Here is a 15838-nt window from a genome sequence, read left to right as displayed (position 1 = left end):
CATGATACCCCAGGTAGGACAACCACATTATGAAACTTCGTTTCATGCACGAAATTATGAGAAATGTCGTATAAAATTATTTTCAATTTGTGTGTAAGGTGAATATGGAACATAAATAAATGTTGTGTTTAAACTTGGGTTCTGTCCCCAAGATATTTCATTATGTATGTGTAATATTCCAAAATATGAACATATCCAAAATCCTAAACACTTCTGATTCTAGGTATTTCAGACAAGGAATATTCGACCTGTTTTGCATTCTGAAGCACTTTTTTTTTTTAACTGAGGCAAGGCTGAGTCTGAGTCCAGGCCAGCCTGGGACTTGCCGTGTAGCCTGGGCTGGCCTTGAACAGCTAATCCTCCTGCCTCAGCGTCCTAAGTGCTAGGATTGTAAGTATGCATAACCACAATGCCCACATTAAACATAGATTCTCAGAAGTTTCTGATGGTTGGAGTGTTGCTCATTTGGCCTGTGAGAGGCCCTGGGTTCCATCCCAAAAAGCAGGAAAGCAGGACTAAAGGTGTGTGCTCAGGGAACAATATTAGTGATTTGCCACCCTGGTGAGGTTCTCAGTCAGCCAGCAGGGCTGGGGAACACACACATTCACATGTGGCCTCCCTCCTTACCCTTTTTCTTGACCACACCTGGGCAGCTGACCTACGTCACTGTTGGAGGTAGCGATATGAGGCACGTACATGATGTTTTCCCAACATCTGTGGGCTTGAAAATAAACAGTTTTGAAAACCTGCAGCTCAGCATTTGGCATTTCCCCAGACTTTCCCAGGCCCCCTAAGCCAAATCTGTCTTCGATTCCAGTGTGCAGTGTCTCCTTTATCTTTCCCAGGTCCAAAAGTGATAGAAATTAGAGAATGGTGCCAAACAATAAATCAAACCAGATTGCAATGGTTAAAATGACTCAGAAGCCATAGTTCTACCCATTCTTAGAATAGTGCCATAACAGTTAAGTCCACATGGAGGAAGGCAAACTCAGGTTTTAATATAGTACTTACTTGATACATGGGCTTGGTTATCCATAAGATGGCATGATCATGCCGTCTATCTCATAGTGTCATTGGGGCTTCAGTGAGTTAACAAATGCAAAATGGTTATCCTTGAACATGGTGCACGATAAATGCCCAATAAATAATAATTAGTTATTATTGCAGTTGTACAAATATGATGCAATATTACCAAAATGAGTAAGGGAGATTTGAAAATTTTAAAAACTAGAGAACTTGGTGAAAAGGATATATAATAGATGGCCAAAGTTCCTTATGAAAATTATATAAGATCTAGATTTTTCTAAAAATATATATCATGACAAGCATCTACTCCAAGTCTTATTCTCTTTGACCTCTTTGCTAATAGATTACTCAAATGTTAGGAAAGAAAGAGCAACACAACTAGCACTGGAGACGAGATCACAAATGTTTTAGTATAATTAGCTATAAAATCGTGAAGATAAATACCATTGACTTGATAATACTGGGCTTTACTGGAGACCTCTGCAGTTAGGTTCTAGTTTCCTGTCCAGTATATACACAGGCCTGAGGGGCGGGGGGGTAAAACAAACTAAAAGGCAGAATTAAGAGAGACAGAAAGCAGGGTCCCAGGGCCACCAATGTTGGTGCAACTGACAAGGGCATTGGCCAGTCTGGCACTGATTTTTATTGGTAATCAACTGGGGTAAAGGCAAGCTATGTGCAAGGATATGCAGTCATGCAGTTTCTATGGAAATTAATGTAAACAAGGCTCGTGAAGGGCAAGACAAAGCATTCTCAAATTAGGAACAGAATAGACAAAATATATGGTTGTAATTAGAACATTGTTCTTCTAGTAAGAAGGTTTTAGTTGTGGGAACAGAATTTGGCCGAGTTACTCTGACCTTGGCATGTAGGCTTTGGCCGGGCTCTCTTCTGTAAACAAGCCAATTATCGGGTTAATTCTTTGCAGCCTGCTTTGGGCATAATCAATATTGTGGTCTCCCACAAGGCTTTTAATCAAGAGAGGACAAAAAGTTCTAGTACTTTCATTACAGCAACTGAAAATGTATTTTTGCTTACCAAGAAGAAAAATGAAAAATTATTTGACAGTTCTTTTAATTTAAAAAAAATTGAATCTCTGCTGTGGGGGAAAAGATCTACTATTGTGATCACATCTGCATGTGTATTGTTCTGGAAGTGCAGATGGAGACTGGCCTGAATTGGGCAGATTTATTCCTATAACCTGGCACCGCCCTGTACCATGCATGCCTCGGGAAGCCAGATGGCTGCAGGCCTGCCAGGGCCCTGCTGATTTTAAGCATGTGCATGCATTATTTTGACCAAAATTTTAAATGGTATCAAAATGCTTTAAAATGTTCATATCATGATCAAATTATTTGCCAGGCATGGTGGCATATGCCTGTAATCCCAGCTACTCAGGAGGCAGAGGGAGGAAATGGTAAATTCAAGGCCAAGCTGAGTAACTTAGTGTTTGTTTATATGTTTGTTTGTTTGCAGTACTAGAGATTGAACCCAAGGCCTGCACGCTGAGCTACATCTTCAGCTCCTTTTTTTTTTTTTTTCTTTTTAATGTTGGGACAGGATCTGGCTAAGTGACTGGATAAGGCTTGGACATCTGATCCTCCTGCCTCAGCTTCCCAGAGTTCTGGGATTTTAGGCATACACCATCATGCCTGACTCCAGCAGGTTACTTAGTGAGATCTTGTCTCCAAAAAAAAGTGCTTTTAAAGGCTTGTGGGTGTATCTCTTAGCTACAGCACTTGCCTAGCATGAGCAAGAGCCTGAGCTCAAACTTCAGTACCACACAAAAGGAAGAAATGAAAAAATCAAAATCAATTGTTTTTGTTTTGAGACAGGGTTTCACCTAGGTAGTTCAGGCTGGCTTTGAAGTTGCTATGTAGCCCAGCTGGCTGTGAACTGTAGCAATCCTCCTGTCTCAGCCTCTTGAGTTCTGGGACTCAGGATTGAGCCATCACACCTGGCCAAAATCAAATTATGATTGTTTCCAGGCAAGTCTGCAAAATGGAATGCAGTAACCACTTCTGTCATCAAATGACCCAGCTACACCCAGGTGCGGTGGTAAAAGGTCTTCCTCTACAAGCATTTGAAAGTGCCCCAAGTATAGCCAGATACTGAGCAGGAAAAGCAGAAAGCTACCAACAAAAGGATGTCCCTACTGAGACTACCTATGTTGGAGCAGGTGTTAATACTGTCACCTCCTTGGTAGGGAGAAGAAGCCATCTGGTGGTGTGGGCACATGTGTGGATCCCCTTGGGTGCTGACTCTGCCTGCCTGCCTGCCTTGGGCTGTGAAGTGGCAGTTCCCAAGTTCCCCATGCAGGGCTCACCCAGCCTGGGGTACCTGTCCACAGAAAGGCTGATCCACCACTGCATTTACACTCATTAACTCAGAGGGCACAGGACCTCTGGCCAGGCTAGGGGAAGCTATCAGGAGTCATTACAATGACAGATAGGATTAAGTTGGCCATAGTGGGGAGCACCACCCCATATCCAAAACTGGTGGCTTTCATTGCCAAGCTAGAAATGCAAGGGCCAAATAATTTGTCAGCAACTTGAGGTAAAGGTAGGATGTTACCTCTTGTGTACATAAAAATAAAAATTATTCTTCAAAAAAAATCAAATTCATAAGTAGCCAGGCATAGTGGTACATGCCTCTCATCCGAGCACTCTGGGAGGCTGAGGCAGAAGGATCGCGAGTTTTAGCACAGCCTGGGCAACTTAGCAACATAGCAAGATTCTGTCTCAAAATTACAAAAATTTCAAAAAGGGGGGAAGGCGGGAGTGGCTGAGGATGTAGCTTAGTTCACATGCCCTGGGATCAATCCCACCCACACACAAAAATACTAGGTGTCATAAAAATCTCTGCACTCCAACTTTGCTAAGTCATAAACACAAATTCAACCATAAATTCTTAGTGCTCTGAGTTGCTTTTCAACTCAGTTAATGGAGGTGAACTGTCCTCTCCACCTAGTTCACAGTATACAACTTATGATCTCCTCAAGGTCACGAAAAGTCCTTTGTCTTCTGCTTTATATTTTAGTTAGTGGGGTGCATTTCCTAGCTCTCCTAATGGTGTGCAAGGTTACTGAGCTATTCATCCTTGGACGAAATTGTCCTAGGCTAAGATTGCTTTGGGTGCTGTCGATGTCATCACAGATCCTAGCACAGATGTGCTAGGATAGCGCACAATAGTACGCGAAGACAGGACCAGCGGGAAAACTCCACCAGGCACCCTGCAGTATGTGCTGCTTTCTCTGCTTTTTTTTTTTTTAAATTTATTGGCACATTTTAGATATACAAAATGATCACATTCTTTCTAGGGAGTTAGTACCTATACATGATATATCATCTTTCTTTTTTTCCCCATTCCCCTTCCTTCCCTTCAACCCTTCTTCCCCTCCTTATTTATAAAAGCTTTGTTCCCATTTTTTTTCCTTTTAGTCTCTTTTTGTGTCCCTTCTTTCCTTTCCCCTTCCCCCTCCCTTGTTCCTCTTCCCATTTGAACATTTTCTTGCCATTTCCCAATTTCTAGTATACATTTTGGTCCTTATTTATACTTTCAGTTTCTCACATAAGAGAAACAATGTGATATTTAAGCATGTGTGTCTGATTTCACTCAAAAGTATGGTCTCAAGGTGCATCTATTTACCTAAAATGTCTGAAGTTTATACTTCTTTATGGCAGAGTACTACTTCATTGTATAAATGAAAAGCACATCTTCTCTACCCATTCATCATCTGATGAGCTGCTTCCAATATTTAGCTATTATAAATTCTGCCACTATAAACATGGGTGCGCATATATTGTTATGGTATGATGCTTTTAATTCTTTTGGGAAGATACCAAGAAGAGGTATAGCTGGGTCAAATGGAACCTCTACTTTTAGTTTTCTGAGCAATCTCCACCCTGACTTCCACAGTGGTTGGACCAGTCTGCACTCCCACCAGCAGTGGAGAAGGGTTCCTTTCTCCCCACACCTCCACCAGCATTTGTTATTGGTTGATTTCTTAATACCAGCCAATCTTTCTGGGGTGAGATGGAATCTCAGAGTTGTTTTTAACTTGCATTTCATGAATGACAAGTGATGTGGAACATTTTTTCACCTATTTATTTGCTGTTTGTACTTCTTCATCTGAAAAGTGTCTTTTCATTTCAGATGCCCATTTTTGGATTCATTCTTTAAATTGGGGGGCAGGGTCTGATTTTTTTTTTTTTTTTTAGTTCTTTATATAGTCTAGATAGTAGTCCTTTGTCTGAGGAACACCTGACCAAAAAAATTTTTTTTTGGTACCGGGGATCCAACTCTGGTCCTTGTGCTTGCGAGGTAGGTGGTGGAACCACTGAGATAAATCCCCAGCCTGCTGGCAAAAATTTTTTCCCACACTGTGGATTGTCTTTTCTCTCTGTTGGTGGTTTCTCTTGCTGTGCAAAAGGTTTTGTGTGTGTGTGTGTGTGGTTCCAGGATCGAACTCAGGACCTTGTGCTTAGGAGGCAGGCATGTTGCCACTGAGCTAAATCCCTGGCCCCGCAAAAGCCTTTTAATAAGATGAGATCCCAGCTGTTGATTCTTTATGATAGTTCCTATGCAATCAGGGTTTTGTTCATAAAGTCTTTGCCCACACCAGCGTCTTCAAGAATTCCACCTATTCTATCTTCCAGCAGATGTAATGTTTCTGTTTTAATATTTAGATCTTTGACCCATTTCAATTTTGGTTTAGTGCATGGTGAAAGATATGGGTCTAGTTTCAATCTTCGGCATACGGAAAGTCAGTTTTTCCAGCATTTATTAAAGAGGCTTTTTTCCAGTGGAGGTGTTTGGCTCCTTTGTTAAAGATAAGGTGGCTGAGTGTATTTGGAGTTGTTTCTGCATCTTCTAATCTTTTCTATTGATCCTCAGGTCTGTTTTTTGTGTTTTGTGTTTTGTGTTCTGTGGTTTTTAGTTTTGTTTTGCCAGTACCATGCTGTTTTTATTACAGTAGCTCTGTAGCATAATTTCAAGTTAGGGATTGTGATGCTCCCTGCCTTGCCTTTGTTCCCCAGAATTGCTTTTGCTATTCTAAATCTCTTCTGGTTTCAAATGAATTTTAGGATCGTTTTCTCTAATTCTGTGAGATATGCTGTTGGTATTTTGATTGGGATTGCATTAAATCTGTATAAAAATTTTGGAAGTATGGCCATTTTCACTATATTGGTTCTTCTTACCCAAGAACAAGGGATGTCTTTCCATTTTTGGATATCCTCTTCGATCTCCTTTTTCAGAGTACTGTAGTTTTCCATGTAAAGGTCTTTTACTTCCTCCATTAGATTGACTCACAGGTATTTCATTTTTTTCGATGCTATTGTGAAATGTGTGGTTTCCCTAATTACTCTCTCAGTGAGTTTGTTATTTGTGGACAGGAATGCTATTGATTTTTGAGTGTTGATTTTGTATCCAGCTCCACTACTGAATTTGGTTATTAAATCTAGCAGTCTTTTGGTGGAGTTTTTGGGGTCATCTATGTAGAGTATCATGTCATTTGCAAATAATGATACTTTAACTTTTTCCTTTTCTACCCTTATTTCTTTTATTTCTTTCTCTTGTTTAATTTCTCTGGCTAATGTTTCCAGAACAATATTGAATAAGAGTGGTGATAGTGGACATCCTTGTCTTCTTCCTGGTTTTAGAGTGAAAGCTTTCAATTTTGGTCCATTTAATATGATGTTGGCTGTTGGTTTGTCATAGATAGCTTTTATCAGATTGAGATAAAGACCATCTATTCCAGTTTTCTGATGGATTTTTTTTTTTTTTTGGTACTGGGGATCGAACTCAGAACCTTGCACTTGTGAGGCAGGCACTGGAGCCACTGAGCTAAATCCCTGGCCCCTTCCGATGGATTTTTATCATGAATGTGTGTTGGACTTTGTCAAATGCTGTTTCTGCATCTATTGAGATGATCACATGGTTTTTGTCCTTGCCTCTGTTAATATGGTGTATTACATTTATTGATTTGTGTATATTGAACCATGCCTGCATCCCTGGGATGAATTCCTATTTGGTCATGGTATATAATCTTGATGATTTTTCTGTGTTCTGTTTGACAATATCTTATTGAGGATTTCTGCATCTATGTTCATTAGGGAGATTGGCCTGTAGTTGTCTTTTTTAGTTGGGTCCTTATCTGGTTTTGGTATCAGGGTAATGCTTGCTTCTAGGAATGAATTTGGGAGTATTGCTTCCCTTTCAGTTTCATTAAAGAGTTTGAGAAGTAGTGGCATTAGGTCTTCTCTACATTTCTTATTGAATTTAGCAGTGAATTCATCCAGGCCTGGGCTTTTCTTTGTTGGTAAGTTTTTAATTACCTCGTCAATTTTATTGTCTGATATTGGTCTATACTAAGCACTAATACAACTGTAATGAGAGACCTCAATAACCCACTGTCACAAACAGATCAACTAGACAAAAAAAAAATCAGAACTGAACCAAACTTTTAACCAAATGGACTTAGTAGGTGTCTACAGAGTGTTCCACCCTACAACATCAGAATACATATTCTTCTCAGCTGCAAGTGGGATATTCTGAAAAATAGACCACATACTAGCTCATAGAACATGCTTAAGTAAATGCAAAGGAATTGAAATTATCCCATGCATATTATCAGACCATAGTGCAATGAAACTGGAAATCAAAAGAAACCACAAGAATTTCATAAACACATGGAAATTAACACCCTCCTGAACAACCAATGAGTCACAGATGAAATTAAAGAAGAAATTAGACAGTTTCTACAATTAAATGATAATGCCAGTACAATATACTGGAACTTATGGGATGCAATGAAAACAGTCCTATGAGGGAAATTTATAGTGCTGAATTCCCACATCAGAAAAACAGAGGGAGCTCAAATAAACAACCTAACATTAAACTTCAAGCTTCTGGAAAAGAAGAGGAAGTCAAGCCCAAAGCTCATAGGAGGCAGGAAATTATAAAGATCAAAGCATAAATTAATGCAATTGAGACTAAGAAAACAATACGAAGAATCACTGTATGGAAGGAAGAGTTGGTTCTTTGAAAGATAAAATAAAATTGACAAACCCTTAGCCAACCTTATCAAAAAGAGAAAAGAAAAGACTCAAATCCATGCAATTAGAAATGAAAAAGGCAAAATCACAATAGATCCTGCAGAAATCCAGATGATCAATACCCACTTCAGGAACCTGTATTCCAATAAGATGGAAAACACAGAAAAAATGGACCAATTCCTAGATATATATGAATTACCAAAGCTGAATCAAGAAGATATAAAAATTCTAAATAAATTCTCTTTGCTTCTGGGATTATCTCAACACTACAAGTGGTGAATTGGTTACTAGTTCCCAATTCTGCCTTGGTTGAATGCTTGTTTGAAAATTCAGGGTGAAATTCAATCTCCAACATAATTGTATGTTTTTGTTTTGTTTTGTTTTGTTTTTTTGAGACAGGGTCTCACTATGTAGTCCAGGTTGGCCTTAAACTCACTTTGTAGGCTACACTGGCTCTGAACTTGTGGCAATCTTCCTGCCTCAGCCTCAGTACTGGGATTACAGGTGTGCACCATCCCACCCGGCTCCAACATTATAGTATTAAAAGGTCGGATTGGAGGAGATGATTAGCTCATAAAAAGGATTAAGGCCTTTACGAAAGAGGCTTCACACAGGGCTGGGCCTTTTGGCTCTTCTGTTTTCTGCCATATGTAGACAGAGCAAAGTGTCATCAAACAGCAAAGAAATAAGCCCTCCCCAGAGACCACACTTGCTGTCACCTTGATGTTGGACTTCTCAGCCTCCAGAGCCATGAGAAAATAAATTTCTGTTCTTTACAAATTATTATATCTCAGCTACCTTGTCACAGCAGCACAAACTGGTGGCTAAGACACCAGTATAGACAAGACCACGAATGAGAGTCAGTATGACACTAGCCTATGCTACAGTAACCAACACCCAAATCTCCATGCCCATCAGATCAAAAGTTTCTTTCCTATTCACAGCATCTACTGAAGGCTAAAAGCTCTCTAGGGATTTTCTCCTTGATGTGGTCACCCAAGGGTAAAGGCAGCTTCCATCTTGTGGCTCCTCCACGTCATAGTGGTCAACATCAAATGGAAAGAAGATTACACAAATCCTATGCTGGTTTTTAACTAAGGCAAGAAGTGACAAAGGTCTCTTTGTCATGGCCCCTTGGCCTGATCTAGACAAAGAGCCCCAATTCAACGCCACAGGCTGGTAAGAACTAGGGGAGCCCACCACATATTGGGTGAACATTACTAGCTCAAATACATAACCAAGTGCTGAAACAAGTGGAATGGGAACCATTTACAGAGTGCCACTTGTAGAGGGACACAGCTGTAATGACAAGCCACAAGACAATGATGCCATGTTTTATTGTTACTGAATCAAGGGTGCCACATGTTTATATTAAAATAAGATCCGTGTTTGTGGAATTGATTTTCATCATTTTCAAGGAAAACAAATCCTGTAAAGAAAATGTGCTTTATTCTTCATACAAACCAATGAGGTGTTATGACTGGGCTTTGGAAGAAAATTCTTAAAATAATATATCAGGCTCATCTGCTGAGGCCGTCCCTTCTGCTGCCGCTTGTGATTGCCCAGTTTTCTGTCTCTTATAATAGTAACCAGTTTTAAAGCCAAAATAAACTCTCTAGCTCTCTAGAACACCCCATCTGCCTCATCCTTCCAACGCTCTTGTTGGCTGAGGCAGTGCATACTATAAATCAGTTGTCACATGGCTTCTTTCCATGAAGGCTAAAAAAATGTGCCCATTTCATTGTAGTTGCAAGAATAAACTTTTTCATTCGATACAGCAATTTTTCCTAGATCACAAGTTTGCAGATTATCTTTGGGATGGTAAACAAAAATAGTCATTCCCCATGTAAAATAATAATCTGGCTTTCTAAACATGTTCAAGTGGGATTCAAATAATATCCAAAGAGAGTAGTCACAAAAATAAGTTTTGTATCGATTAAATAATAATAAATAATCATCATCATCTCCTTCCATTCTCTTAGTTCATGCAACTAGGGGGAAAAAAGAACTGCAAAGCTCTATTTTTGTATCTTACAACTCATTTTTTTATAACTTATAATTCTAATAATCCCTGAAAGGCCATGAACCAAAAAGAAGGGGTGTATAAAAATCACTTTGACATTCTTCCATTAGAAAACTTTTGTCTGACTTTTTTTTTTTTTTTTGGTACCGGAGATTGAACTCAGCACCTTGTGCTTGCAAGGCAGGCATGGTGCCACTGAGCTAAATCCCCAGCCATTAGAAAACTTTTGGCACACAAAGATAAAACATAAATAGCATGCAGTCAACTTTCCTTCCTCTTATGAGCTCACCCTAAAGGTTCAAATGGAACTTCAGTTCTTCTAGAATCTCTCCTGTGTGTTTTGTGATGGCATCGATTCAAATCAAAGAACCAGAGCTGGGAAATGCCAGCAGCTGGCAAAAGGCACAAGGTTAACTTCTCTTCTTCCAAATTTTGCAATTACTAACACTGACAAATGGTTGCTCAGCACCAGATCTAGGTGAAAACACACACGTGGGCATACACACACACAAACACACCCCTAACAACGTGTCTATCCTGTAAAACATGTCTTTGTGGTCACTTGTCTTTTTACTTGATCCACTCCTTGAGTTAAGATGTTTTTGGCTCTGAATTGGGGAACAAAGAACCCATAGTGTCTCAAACAATGGGGAAATTAACTGACTCATGTAACCATCAAGTCTAGAACAGTGCTTCGCAAACCGTGCACTAAAGAGCAGTGCTGGCTGTTGTTGTTTTGGATCCAGTGCTTTTGCTGCGTTGAGCTGATGCACAGGACTTGGACATGCTCTGCATGACCTGGAACTCACTGCAGCTGAGTAACACCCAACCTGGTCTGTAGCCTATTTGTCTGGAAAAGTCCACAGGTCTCTCTTCGATGTCACGGCCCTGTCAAATCCCTACAAAAGGGCCATTTGCTCCCAACGAGCTATGGTTCCACCAGGTCCCAACTTTCAAGCATAATCTTGGCCTTCAAGGTGATGCCCACCCACATTGAAGAGGGACAATTTATATGTTTTTATATGCTTTTCTGACCGGCACACCCAAAAATAATGCTTTTCCAGCTCTATGAGCATCCATAACTTTTCACTTGATGTTATATTTGTAAATTATTCACACACATACAACTCTTGGTTCCATGATTGCATAGCCAATTCCTGTAATAAATCTCCTCATATGTACCTCAAATCTCCTCATATCTCTCTCTGCCTCTAGGTGGCGCTCCTCTGCGTCTCAGCTGTTGCTGGGCTGGGATGAGAGGTGTACAATGGCTCCAGTCTAGTATCTGACAATATCCAGAAGACAGAAAGGTCATTTCAAAGCTAGAGCAAAAGAGCAAGGAAGAACCATCCCAGGAAACTTTAGCAAACTTTCCACACAGCTCATTGTCTCTTAGATGGGTAGCATGGCTATTTCTTAACCTATGACAAGCAAGGAGAGGGAAGGACTCCTACTGGGGGAAGGGGGGTTGTCCTATTCCTTGGGGCACGTGGATCTGGTCAGAAAAGTAGCCTAGTAGATGATGAATTGAGTTTTTGTGGTAAAGGAGGGAAAGAATAGGTGCCAGGTAGGCAATGAATTTGAGTTAAGCCTTTAGCATAATTATTAGTCATCAAAGGCTACTATTCAGTGCCCATCAATTCAGTAGCTATATTTAAACTCGGGCACTCAGAGAGGCTGACTTGCCCCAAAATCCCAAACCTCTGAAGAAGGGATTCTATGGACCCAATTTCTCCAATCATTGTGACCAAGAGGACAGGATTTCATGGAACAAATCTGATTGCTTGTGAAAAGAAAAAAAAAAAGGTGCATAATGGGATGAGCGGGAACATCCCCGCAGTGTTGGGAGAGTCACTTTCCGGAGAAGGGCAAATCATGTGGGCTAGTTGTGCTTCAGAAAATGTCTCCTGCTGCAAAATAAAAATGAACTCCATGATTCTCTACTCCTTGAATGTGAGCTGTGCACAGTTACCTCCTTCCTTCCCCAGGCACAGTGAGGAGAGAGGGGTGGGGAGCGGCTTGGTGGTGAAGAACCAGACAGGCTGTCCTGTAGCCAGGTGGCCAAAGTCAGTCGACACTGATAAATCATATTCCTATGAGAGCAACACTGAGATTCCATCTAACCCCAGAAAGAACGGCCACCATCCAGATACGATGTGATAAAAATGATATTTTCCCCTCTGTCGTCTTCTTCCCTATGGTCCATAATGCCAGTCTAGTCACGAGAACAAAATCAGAGACATCTCAAATGAAAATCACACTACAAATCACCTGTCCAGTATTCCTCAAGACTGTCCAGACCATCAAAAGCAACAGAAGCCCAAGAAACTGCCACCACCAGGAGACACCCAGCAAGATGAAAAATAAATGTAATGTGGTATCCTCCCTGTGATTCTGGGACAGAAAAAAATTACTAGATAAAAACTAAGGAGATCAGGGCCGGGGATTTAGCTCAGTGGTTCCTTCACCTCCCTTGCAATCACAAGGTCCCAAGTTCGATCCCCCGGTACCAAAAGAAGAAAACTAAGGAGCTCAGCATGTTGATACATGCTTGTAATCCCAGCACTCTGAGAGACTGAGGCAGGAGGATCACCAAGTTTCAGCCCAGCCTAGACTAGTAAGACTTTGTCTCAATAAAAAAAGAACAGGTTGAAGATATAGTTCACTGCAAAGGCCCTGGGTTCAATCCCCAGTACAAAATAATAAAACAAAGGAAACTGGAATATAAACTTTAGTTCATAAACATTGGCTAACAATTAATAGACATATCAACATTGACTCATTAGTTGTAACAAATATAAATGTAAGACGCTAATAACGGGTGGGAAGAGAGGGAAACTATATCATCTGGTCAAATTTTCTGTAAATCTAAAACTGCTTTAAAAATACACCTTAATAATTTTTAATCCTTGCTGCCAAATAAATATTTAAAAAGCCACTGTGTATGGTTTCACTGCCAGCTGCACAAGCACAAGGACCCGAGTTCAATTCCCGGTACCAAAAAAAAAAAAAAAAAAGCCACTATGTGGAATTGCTTTTGGTATTCTAGGTCTCTTCTGTTTCCAAATGAATTTTTGGATTGTTTTCTCTAGTTCTGTGAAGTATATTGTTGGAATTTCAATTGGGATTGCACTGAATCTATATAGCAGTTTTAGAAGTATGGCCATTTTCACTATATGGGTTCTTCTTACCCAGGAGCAGGAGATGTCTTTCCATTTTCTGGTATCATCTTCAATCTCTCTTTTCAGAGTGCTATAGTTTTCAGAGAAGAGGTCTTTGATTTCTTTTGTTAGGTTGATAAAGAAGATATGGTTTTTTATAAAATGGAGTACTACTCAGCCATAGAGAATGAGAAATTAGAGACATTTATAGCTAAGTAGATGCACACTGAGGCCATACTCAAGTGAAATAAATAGGACACACATGTGTAAATACCGAATAGTTTCTCTGGTGTGAAAAACAAAATGTAAATAAGGATCCAAATGTATAATTGATATTGTGTAATAGGAAGAAAAGGTCTAAAGGAGTAGGGGAAGTAGGAGGAGTAGGGGAAAGGAAAGAAGAGAAAAGGAAAAAAATGGAAACAAAGTCTTTGTAAATAGGGAAGGGTGGAGGGGGTGAAGGGAGGGCAGGGGAATGGGGAAAAAATAAGAACCAAGATTACGTCATGTAAAGGTACAATTCCCAATGATGAATGTAACTGTACTGTATACCTAAAATGTACCAATAAACTTAAAGGGAAAAAAAGCCACTGTGTAGGCTGAGAGTGTAGGTCTGTGGTAGAGCCTGTGTTTCACACACGTGAGGCTCTGAGTTTAATCCAGTACCAGAAGAAAAAAATTTTTTTCAACAGTTACAGAGCTTCAATCTGAGATGATGAAAACGTTCTAGGGATGGATAAGAGCCACGATTGCACAGCAGTGTGAATGTACTCGATGCCACCGAACTGCATATTTTAAAATAGTTAGGATGGGAAACTTTACATGATGTCTATTTTACCAAAATAAAGAATATTACCAAGAATCAACAAACGGGATCACATCAAATTAAAAAGTTTCTCCTCAGCAAAGGAAACAACCAAGAGTGAAGAGACAGCCTACAGAATGGGGAAAAAATGTCACCTATTCTTTGGGCCAAGGACTTAACATCTACAGCACCGACAGAATAGTGGGGGCTGAAGAATTCGCTCCCGTCCACCCACTGGAGCCCAGGTGACACCCTGGGAGCATTCTATATCACCCCAGATCGAAGCACATGCTGCCATTCAGTTCTTTCTTTCTCACCCCTTATCCTGAAAGCCTGATTCATCGGCAGTGTGCCTTTTTTGTCCTCCCAGCACCATTTCCCCATCTGTGACCTTCAATTAATGTAGCTGCTTTTCCCTTACCATTGAGTTCCCACTTTGCAATTCTTTGCTTGCCATACACAAGAGCTTGGACTGTCAGATCCACTACATGGTTACATGTAGAATATATAAAGAACTCAAAAAAAATTAGACCCCCCTGAAATGAAAGACCCACTCAGAAAATGGGCATCTGAAATGAAGAGACACTTCTCAAAAGAAGAAATACAAATGGCCAATAAATACATGAAAAAATGTTCAACATCACTGGCCACTGGAGAAATGCAAATTAAAATACCAGTAAGATTCCACCTCACCCCAGAAAGAATGGCCATCATCAGGAATCAACCAATAACAAGTGCTGGTGAGGATTTGTGTCTTAGGTACTTTTCTGTCATTGCTGAAACAAAACACCCGACACCCAAAGGTTTCAGATCATAATCGTCTGGCTCCAAGGCAGAGTGGCATGTGTCAGGGGGGCGTTGAAGAGGAGAAACGGTCCATGGTGCCCACATGGTAGCAAAAGCAACAAGGGGCCTTAACAGCCTCTTTCTGCCCCTTTTACCTTATCCAGACTACCAGGATTAGGGTGGTGCCAAGCCAATCAGTGGACTGGTTCGGTAATCCCATGCCCTTAATCCCAGCATCACACACTCCACATTCAGCCACCTCTGAAAAAGCCCCATCTATAAGCACATGAGGCTTTGGAGGCCCATCTAGGCCCAAACCACAACCATGTGGGGGAGAGGGGACCCAAGTTTTCTTCAAAGAGGATTCCTTGCAGCCTCCCCCTGTAAGTGCACAGATTCCCAAAGTCAAAGTACAACATTTTTGTGAAATGAAGACTGAAAATTTCTCTTCTTTTCCACATCCCTGCCTTTAACAAAATGCATTGTGAGGTTTTCTACTTTAATCTTCTTCTCCCAAATATCTGTTGACGACTTACCATGTGTCCAACGTTGAACATAAACAATAAGTTAGACAAAGTTCCTAAAGTCCAGGAGCTCATGGGTGGTGTCAAGAGAGTGATTTGGGAACACAACACACGCTAGGTCCTGAGGGGGTCCACTGGCCAGGCACTGCCTCTGTCCTGCAGGCTGGGGCAGTGCTAGCTCTACACAAGTAGTCAGGGCCAGGAGGGAATGTTGCTTAGGACTTAGACACAACTTCAGGAGGGAGAAGCAAAGACCTCACTGGGTGGGACGTGGGCAGGGAAACAGGGCGAAGCTTCTTCATGCAAAGATGGGGTGTTGGACAGAAGCCTGCCCTGAGCTGTGTCTCAGGAACTTGAACAGAGGACGCCGCTCAGGACAGGACAGCGGGGGCAACGAACATCCCAACCAGAACATCACAGGAGCAAAGGACCGGGAGCTACAGTGGAAATCCCAA

General features: G+C 40.8%; 1 protein-coding gene across 2 annotated transcripts in view; it reads left to right on the top strand.

Annotated features, from left to right (window-relative positions):
• Positions 1–15838, top strand: part of Ipo5 (importin 5) — a 139292-nt gene that overhangs the window by 28926 nt on the left and 94528 nt on the right. The gene's annotated exons all lie outside the window — the stretch shown is intronic.

Source organism: Heterocephalus glaber, unplaced genomic scaffold (assembly GCF_053883595.1).
Source record: "Heterocephalus glaber isolate CG9 unplaced genomic scaffold, H.glaber_assembly_v1.0 deba00001578, whole genome shotgun sequence".
Classification (NCBI taxonomy): Eukaryota; Metazoa; Chordata; class Mammalia; order Rodentia; family Bathyergidae; genus Heterocephalus; species Heterocephalus glaber.
The sequence above is the reverse complement of the archived record's forward strand: the minus strand, read 5'-3'. Positions and strand labels throughout refer to the sequence as shown.